At 44.3% G+C, this 9,189-nt stretch overlaps 1 long non-coding RNA gene across 1 annotated transcript; it reads left to right on the top strand.

Moving 5' to 3' along the window:
* Nucleotides 1–361: 361 nt before the first annotated feature.
* LOC116963363 lies at nt 362–8,883 on the top strand. Its single transcript, XR_004408115.2, has 3 exons — nt 362–429; nt 851–1,028; nt 4,918–8,883. It is a non-coding gene; the product is annotated as an uncharacterized LOC116963363 (long non-coding RNA).
* Nucleotides 8,884–9,189: the final 306 nt, after the last annotated feature.

The raw sequence follows: 9,189 nt of genomic DNA, 5'->3' as shown, positions 1-9,189 counted from the left end.
TCCTCTGCATGTGGGTGATGGATTGAGCCCTTCTCAGGACTGCAGAGCAAACGAGAGCTGGGGCTCTGGCTGGCCTCACCTGTCGCAACCTTCCCTGAGGGCAGCCCCTCTGTATGTGCACTGCTGCCAAAGGTGGAAAGCTTTCCCCAAAGCCAGCTGAGATTGTCCCTCCTGCAAAGCAAGCTGGTTGACTCTTGTCCTTGTGCCTTCTCCCACTCTTTCTGCTGTAGTAATCTGAACCAGCATGAAGACCAGTGCGAGTGAAAATGTGTAAACATCCCGAGCGCCGTTAACTGGAGATGTTGGCATTGGCACTGATACCCCAGTGGGTCCATGCAGGGTCAAGTCTTCCTCTGCCTGCCCTGTATCCAAAGAGTACCAGTCTGCATTTGGCCTTATCTCCATCAGAGTGACTCCTTCCCTGCACAGGTGCTTTTGCAAAGAGTGACCCGTTCCTTCTCTTTCTTGCTTTTCCACTTGCCTTTTCCGGGTGGGTTTCCAATCCATTGCAGTCAGAGACTCTTCTCCATGTCACTTGTGTGGGCCTCGCCATTATCAGGCTATCATGGTCAATAGCCACCATGAGAGAGGAGTGGCCACCTTTGCGGGCTATAACTCCTGAGATGTAGTGGCCACCTCTGCGGGCTATACCTACTGAAACATCTCTAATGCTTATGGTGGGAATACTGTAGCTTTGTGTGCTCGAGCTTTGGTACCTTTGTTACAAATGCACACAACATTCCTCTTCATGTAGAGGAAAATTCAAAGCTACACTGCAAAATGTTTGGCTTGCTTCTTTTAAACCTAACAACCAAACCCCATGATTTTTTTTCTCCTCTCTGTGCTGTAGCTTTTTCACACCTTGCTGCCTAAGAGCCCTTTCAGGTGCACTGAAAGGAGTCCCTGCTTCTTTGGAGAAGAGGTGGTTAAAAAGGCACAGGCCTGTGAAGGGGAGATGGGGCTACGGGAGCTGAGTGAGGCTGAGCCAAGCCAGAGGAAAAGGCAGCATCGGCTGAAGTGAAGGAGAGGTAAGGGCCTGGAGGGATAGGGGAAGGAAGACTGCCAGAGCCTGTCTTTCACTGACTGAATGTCCTGTGTTTGAGTGAGTGGTGGGGCTTTTTGGTAGCAGGGGAGGGGGCTATAAGGGTGGCCCCCTGTGAGAAGCTTCTCGAAGCTCCCCCAGCTCCACATCAGCTCCACTTCTGTTTGGGATATTGAGCCAATCGGCTGCGCCTCTGCAATAACGTATTTAAGAAGGGATGTGGTGACAGGCAGTCGGACTTGTGACGGGCAGTCGGACTTGTGACGGGCAGCTGCATGAACACCAAGGTCAGTGGAGGAACTGAGGAAGAAAGGAGGGGGGAGGTGTGCCGGAGCAGAGACCCCCCTGTATCCTGTGGTGAGATGGCAGGGCGGCCCCCCTGCCACCCATGAAGATCTACGGTGGAGCAGACATTGATTTATGGCCTGTGTTTTTCGCCTGCATGATCAAGGTGCTGTGCCCGAAGAAGGCCGGGGTCTTGTGGGAAAAGGCAGCCCCGCTGCTGTAATTCAGCGCTGGGAGGATTGCAGCATGCGGGGGAGTCCCACGCCAGAGCAGCTCAGGAAGGGCTGCAGCCGTGGGAGGGAATCCAGTTGGAGGAAGTTAGTGACCCATGACGGAGCAGTGTGGGGAATGCTGCGGACCATGGGAGGAACTCATGTCAGAGAAAAGTTTGTGGAGGACTGTCTCCTGTAAGAGGGGGACCACGATGGAGCAGGGGGAAGAAGTTCCAGAAGCTCCCCTCACCAAAGATGAAGCAGCAGCACTGACTGCACCCCCCATTCCCTGCCCCTGCGCCACTGGGGGAGGAGGTAGAGATATCGGGAGCAGAGCTGAGCCCGGGAAGAAGGGAGGGGTGGGGGGAAGGTGTTCTCAAGGTGTGGCAATGATTCTCACTCTCCTACTCTGTTAAGTGTTGTTAGTGTCGGTAATAAATGTATGTTCTTTTTTTTTTCTTCCCCCAACGAGTCTGCCTTTTGCTCATGACCATAAAGGGTGATTTTTCCCCATCCCAGTCCTATCTCGAACCCCAAGCCTGGCTCTCTGTCCCTTCTTATTGCTGGAAGAGAAGGGGAAGAGAGTGTCTGCATGGTGGTTGGCTGCCAACCAGGCTCAAACCATGACACTGAATAAACAACCCACATAGCAATGGCAATAAATAATTTTATGAGGAGCTAGATAAGCTTTTAAGGAGAAAAATGGTAGGGGGTGTAACTGCAAATTGAGGAGGAAAGCGGCTGAGATGGGTTTCCCTGTTGCTGTCTGTCCTCTGTTTGGCAGCAGCTCGTTTGTGAAAAAAGCAATCAAGAGTAGTTTATGATGCTAAGACATTTCAATGCCTTGCACTCAGTGAAAATCATTGATGTTTCTACTTTAGCTAGATTTTGCTGCTTGCAGTTGAAAGCATTTCAGTGCCTGAAATCCTATTTTGCTAAACCTGGCAATGAGTAAAATCACAAGTTCCTTAAGAAAATCCTCTGGGCTTGAAAGGGGATGTGTTCATTACCCCTGCAATTAGAAGAAAAGCTCCACCTCCATGGGGCACTCAGTCCCTTCTGATTCCCCTCCTCACAGCTGCCTAATCACCGGGTGCCATTCAGATTGTAGACTGCCACTATTTAATGCATATTGTAGAAAACTGATTATGTGTCACTGTGAAACACTCTGAGAGCCAGGTCATAAATATTTCCATTAACTAGTCTCTCTACCGTCCCCAGGACCCCACTTCCTGCAATACAGCTAATCCCTCAAAATGCAGTTTAGGTTTTGGTTTCTGTGGAGCTGACCCATATGCAGAGGAAATGTTACCTAGGGAACAAGGTTAAATGATGGGTTTATGGACCTACTCTCTTATTTCCCCTTTATTTTATGATGGAAATGTAAGATGTTGTGAATGGTTTATCATAACATATGCCAGCAGAAGCATGCCAAAAATAACAATCTGAAGCAGCACATGGTATGTAACGCTTGCATACTTCTCCGAGAGTTAGAGAGATCATTGAAACAACACATGTCAGATGCTATTACTGTCATATTGTTGGGGCCATCTGTTAGAACCCAAGATCAAGACCTGCTGCTTTCCCTGGAAGAGCAGCTCTGCAAAGGACCGTGGCAAATTGAACTAAATCCACTCAGGCCTGGGGAGTTCATCTGAAGGGTTTGCTTGTTTTATTTCAAGATTTCATGAGGGATAAACCCAACAGTATATTTTGGATATTGCTTCAGGGGAAGTCTGGGGAAAAGCTTTTTAATTTTTGTTTGTTTGTTTGTGGGTTTTTTTGAGGGACTAAATAGCAGGTACAAGATAAGGACTGAATTGTGAGGATGGGATTTGTACATTTGCACCCACAGGTGTACTTCTTGGGAAAACATGTTCATAAATAAAGTTCATGCAAATGTGCACATGCAGTTATTTGCAGCTGATAAACAATACTTTGACAGCAACCTGCAGTTGTATATGACAACCGATTAATGCAGTTGACTACACAGATACAAATTTTCAAAGCAAAGCAAAGACTTTTGAAGTTGCATATGGAAATGAATGCCACATCCTCCCAGTGGTCTTCAAAATCTCAGCTAGAATACCTGTAAATCTGTTTACTATATATAAGATGAAGTTCTATATAATTTTGGATCCACAGGGAGTTTTGTTACTGACAGCAGTAGGTTGGATTTCACACATACGCTTACTGTATCAATATAGCTACTCACACACATCTATACATATACATATAGATATGTATTTTCAAAAGTATTAATGTAATGGCACAGCTTTGCGTTCCACTGCATTAATATAAGTTTATGTAATGGGTATCTGTTTTACCGATGTGTTTTGTAACAGTTTTAAACAATGTCCTTACTGACACCAGAATACTAAAGAATTAAATGTATTGACATGGAAGATGGGAAGTATCTGTTATGAAGACAGATATGGTTCAAATGCTGTGAAGTGGGAGCACTTTTCAAATGTAGGTAAATGACATCATAGATCTGGAATATTTTTTCAGGGGTTTTGTTTTACTGCATGTTGGTAAAATACTTGGACCCAGCTCCTACCCATTCTGCACTTTCCAGTTAGTGGGGGATCTTGAACGTCAAAAAGCATCCAGAAGCTTTGCTTCAACTCTGATACAGAAAGAGCTTCTGCTCTGAAATCTCAGGCTGTGCTACAGCATATGGTTACTTTTCCTACGGACTCAGGATGCACATGTTCGTCGATAGAGCCTTCTTCTCCTCCCAGAGGACCCCAGCACAAGGGGGTATGATAGCAGGAGAGACCTTCCCAGGGAGGGCACATGAGAGAGCCCAAAGAAGGAGGAGGAACAAAACTGGTACTGAAATAAGGAGGGAGCAGCAGGGAGATCCCTGTTACTCCTCAGAGCAGGAGGGAGATGCGTGGGGAAGAGAGAGGACTGCTGGGGATTCACTGCTAGCGACACCTCATGATTCTGCCTGCTGGCTATTCCCGTGTTTTACCCAGAGATTGTTTCATGTAAAATCTGTGGATGGTCCTTAGAGTTGGGGTAGGATCCAGCTCCCTGTTCCCAGGAGAGAACTCTCAGTGGCAGGACAGACTTGAAGTTTATTAACTGTGCCTTCTGGGCCTGGGGAGGGAGCTTTTGCTTGTGGAGGTCAGACTCTGGGGAGAGAACTTTATGCTCACAGCAATTTTATAATCTACCACTGTTCTTTCCTCTGAGTCTCTTGTAGGAAGCTGGTGTCAGAAAGATGCTGCTGCAGCTGTTGCTGGTGAGAAGTAATGATCCCAGTCGCAGCACCCTCTATACACATGCCACTGTCTGGGGATACTAACAGTACAAACTGATTATGCAGTGCAAAAATATCTAACAGCCTTCTATTTATTTCTTTTCCAGGAGAAATTCCCCAAGTGGATCTCTGTCACTCCCCCCAACCATTTTTACTCATTACTGTGTTCAGTCAGAACTGTTTGAAATACAGTATTGGAAGCCTTGTTTAATTGAAATACATTGTGTCCAGACTAATTCAGAAGAGCCAAGACTGGTTTTGTGACACATTGGAGAACTCTTAAGTCCTTGGAAGAGGGAAGCAAGGTGGAACTGAAAAATGGTGTGGCAGTTTTGGGGCCAGGCAAAGGGCATGTTGTCAAACCACAGATGCTGTGGAGTTATTTGTCACTCTCGGGAAGAGCTAGCCTAAAAGGGAAGCTTCCATAATATGAAATAACCTCTCCTTCCTTCCCTCTCTGAGTTTGACCCCAATGTTATTTGGGGTAGAAGCATTTTTCTGAATTTGAAATTTGTGCCAAGCGACAAGCTCCCAGGACAGGGCATTTCAGCTCAGTGAGACTGATGTTCTTGTCACTTTTACTGCCACCTCCAGCAGGAATGGGCAGTGATGCCAATTTCCCCGAGCAGCTGCTGGCGCCTGCCACCAAAAGGGTCTCTGGGGGGGATCCACCAGCCGTCTGGCTCTGGCTGAGGGACCACGCAGCTTCCAGCATCTCCAACCTGGGGCACGTGTGCCAGCAGTCAGGACGACTGATCTCGGAGGGCTGCCTGGGATTAAGCAAAAGCTTGAGATGCTTTGACTGGCAGCTTTCCGGCTGCAGAGGATGGTATTTTTTGACTAATCTTTGTTTTGACAGCACGTTCAAACAATTCTGAAGCCCCTCTCAAGATTTCCCACAATCTAAGTGCTCATGTTCCCTCTTTTCTGGCACTTCAGATAGGGTCTCCAATTCATTTAATGTCTAGCCTGCATGTAACCAGAAAAGCTCTCAAAAATAGGTCTACTTTTAGTGTCATAGAGAAAGACAGTCAATTCTTTAACAATCTGACCAGCACTGAGGCAATTCCTGTGTATTTCATAGTAAGTAGTAATAGAAAACTTTCATAAAGAAAACCCTAAACCATCCCAAACTGTGCTTTCCATGAATGAATTCAAGCACAAAATCTGCCTGCCGGTGGTCTGCAGGAGTTCAAACCCAAGATGTGTCAACATGAGTGCCATGTCCAATCTCAGTCATAATGACACAGAGAGGGAGTATTGCTCGTCCCTCAGCCAGGCACTAAGTAATTCCTTGCTGGAAGAGGTTTGTTGAGTCCCAGCAGGGAAAGAGGCAGCCCCACTGTAGAAGCTATCCAATTATGTGGATTTTTTCAGGAAATGCTGTAAAAACGTTTTCTTCCATGAGCCTGTGCTTGAGCTATATATCTCTAGTGATATGATATTTTTTGTTCTGCATGGATTTTTGCTGTGTTTAATGATGTGTCAGGTTTCAAAAATTTGGCGATTGAAAGATTAAAATGGGTAGAAGGTGGCAGAAGGATGATTTGTTTGTTTGTTTGCTGTTTTCTTGCTTGATTTTCCTTAGGTTAGAAGCGGGCAGAAGAATTCAACTAAACCAAAGCCAAAATGTGTTTTTTCAATATTGAGGAAATATAGACTTCCTTGTTTACACTGGGAATATTCTTTAATGAAGATAACACTTGAAGTAATAGTATATATGGGGGAGGCTGGGGCTGAAGCTATTTCTCCTAAGGGAACTGTGAATTACTATGTTTCTCTTTCCTCTCATTTCCTTCCATTGGTAGCAAAAAGTATATCTGTACTGTAGCTTCAGTCCGTGTGGTTTAATATCCTAGACTGGCTTACCCTCGGGACTGTAGCAGAAGAGGGGTGAAGGAGTGTATTTAGAAAAGGAGATAGTTTGTCAAGAATTAAAGAGCATTTTGATCAAAACAAGACCCCTGAAATGCAATAGATTCAATAGAGATGATTTCAAGTACGTTGTCTAGCACTTCTGTGCTGCTTTTGCTGCACCCTATGGTTTCTGTATTCAGAGGTGGCAAAAATACAGTCTGTCTTACCAAGCCATGGTGTTGTAAGAAACGGAGAGTGCCAAATATCCTGTCTCTGCTGATGGCTGGCAGCAGGTCCTCGGGGAGAGAGTGAGAGAAACCGGGCAAGCCCCAAGGGAGCCTTGCCAGCACCCAGTGCCGGTGGCCCAGCTCCCTGGGGCTCTGCCTCCGTGGGGTGGGGTATCTCTCCTCCCCAGGAGCTGCTCTGCCAGCCTAGACCTGCCTTTTGGGTCCCTGTCCCTCACCGACCCCCCTTTCCTCTGCTGATGCAGGAACCCTGCCCAGGAGCTTTTTGTGCCTTTGGAAATGTGCCACTGTGCTTCCCCCTTGAAGGGCAGCACAGAGGGAGGAGGCAGAAACAGCCCCTTTTTTGGCTTGAATCCTACCAGGTTTAGTTCAGAAGAGGTTGGTGCCTTCCACTGTGCCAAACGTCTGTTCCTAGAAAGCATACAGTCACAGAGCTGTTTAATAGACTCCTCACATCGCTGGGGGGAAGCCATTTATTAATTTTATCTGTTTTTTTTCCCCTGGGAAAGTAGTCCAAAGCCTGAAGTGTCATCAGGAAAAGCTAGAGGAACACTGACAGTTCTTGTTTTGCAAATTATCAAATGAACCTATTTCCCTCTGTTGCTGGTAATGTCTTTCATTATGCCTTTAATGAAATTGTATTGACATATTTATGGTCTAATAAAATAAAAAAAAAAAGAGATACCCTGGGAAAGCAGTTTTCAGGAGCTGAAATGTTTTAATAATGGTTTCGTAAATGATTTTGATTTTTTTTTTAGTCATAAACTTTGGCAAAAGGAATTGTGGATAATTCAAAACCACTAATGAAATGGTCTCTGGACTGTGCCATTTAAATCCTCTAAGATGTATTTTCTGCTGCCTCTCCTTTAAATTTGATGCCCTTCATTTTTAACATCTATGTGTAGCTGGCTACAATGTGTTGTGTCTTCTTCCCACACAGCCAATTTATCCACTATTATACTTTCCTACTCTCTTATCACTGGGAAAACAGCACCTTGACATACCATTTTGTGATTTATACTTTAAAATACCCACCTGGTCCAGTTTTATTATGTCCTCAGTTGTTGAATTCAGAGTGGGTTAAAGTAGGGACTTTAGCATCTGTTTTGGAATTGTTAGGGATTAGCCAGAAAATTCTGTAATGATTCTGATGAGCATCTGTCATTTTTTTTTGTGGAGCAGTGGTGAGAGCTTCCATATAGACTGTCATCTCTGGTTGATCTGGATCTGGACATTTCCTAAACCTGGGATCCAATCTGTTAATTGTACTCATCTGCTTGAGTGCAGTTCTGGTTTTAGTAGTAGATGATGGGTAATTTTTTTTCATATTATTTTTCTTTTGTCAGCTCATAAAATGAGCCTGACTGAGAGCTATGTGTTTTCACTTCACTTATATGAGTCGGCCAATTGCTGTATCCAGCTCAATTAACATCTGAATTTGCTTTCATGAAAAAAAAGGGTATTGGTTCTGTCCCAGAGGTCACAGAAGACTAAGAAAATAAAGGTCATGATGTATCTTGAATTCAGAATGTACAGATGTTATACGAAGATAAAATCTGAAACCCAGAAGGGAAAGGAAGACATATTTGCAGCTACACTATGTATATGTAAATGGTAACAGATGATTTAGTGCTGGAAGAGTGTGGTATCCTTTTTTTCCTCTAACAAAACAATGTCATAAAAATAGGCAAACAAGAAAAAAACAAAATGGACCAATGAATAACAACAGATATTCAATCACTCTTAAATATGAGACTGGGGGAATATATACTAGTTTCTTAGGATATGGCTAGTAAATATAGAGACCCTTAGTGGCAAATCTGGCTTCTCAGAACATTAGTTCCTATATCACAGATGAAAATAAGGATGCAGACATGAAAAATAAAGAAGAGAAACAATATGTATGCTCATGATATCTCTGTATAATCCAAATCAGTTGTCTGCAAGAGAGTTAAAAAATACTTTATGCATTCAGGGAATACAGCTTTCCATGAGAGAAATAAAATAGATATATTTATAATGTATCAGCGCTGGTCTCATATTTCCTTTCTTTGGGGTTTACTCTGATTTGATTTCACAGTAGTCATGCTTTTCCTTTTGAAATTCACCATCCTTTAACTCAGATGTAGGGACAAAGAACATTTCAGAGGCAGAACTCTTGTCACAATTTTTGCTTATGTTGTAATTTCATCCTGTTTCACATTTTCAGTCTCCTTCTCTGCCTGATGTGACTTCTGGCTTGAGCTTGGGCTGAGTAACTGCAGAGTTCACCGTGTT

This window comes from Tyto alba, unplaced genomic scaffold, assembly GCF_018691265.1.
Source record: "Tyto alba isolate M040663 unplaced genomic scaffold, T.alba_DEE_v4.0 Super-Scaffold_2, whole genome shotgun sequence".
In the NCBI taxonomy this organism is placed as follows: Eukaryota; Metazoa; Chordata; class Aves; order Strigiformes; family Tytonidae; genus Tyto; species Tyto alba.
The sequence above is the reverse complement of the archived record's forward strand: the minus strand, read 5'-3'. Positions and strand labels throughout refer to the sequence as shown.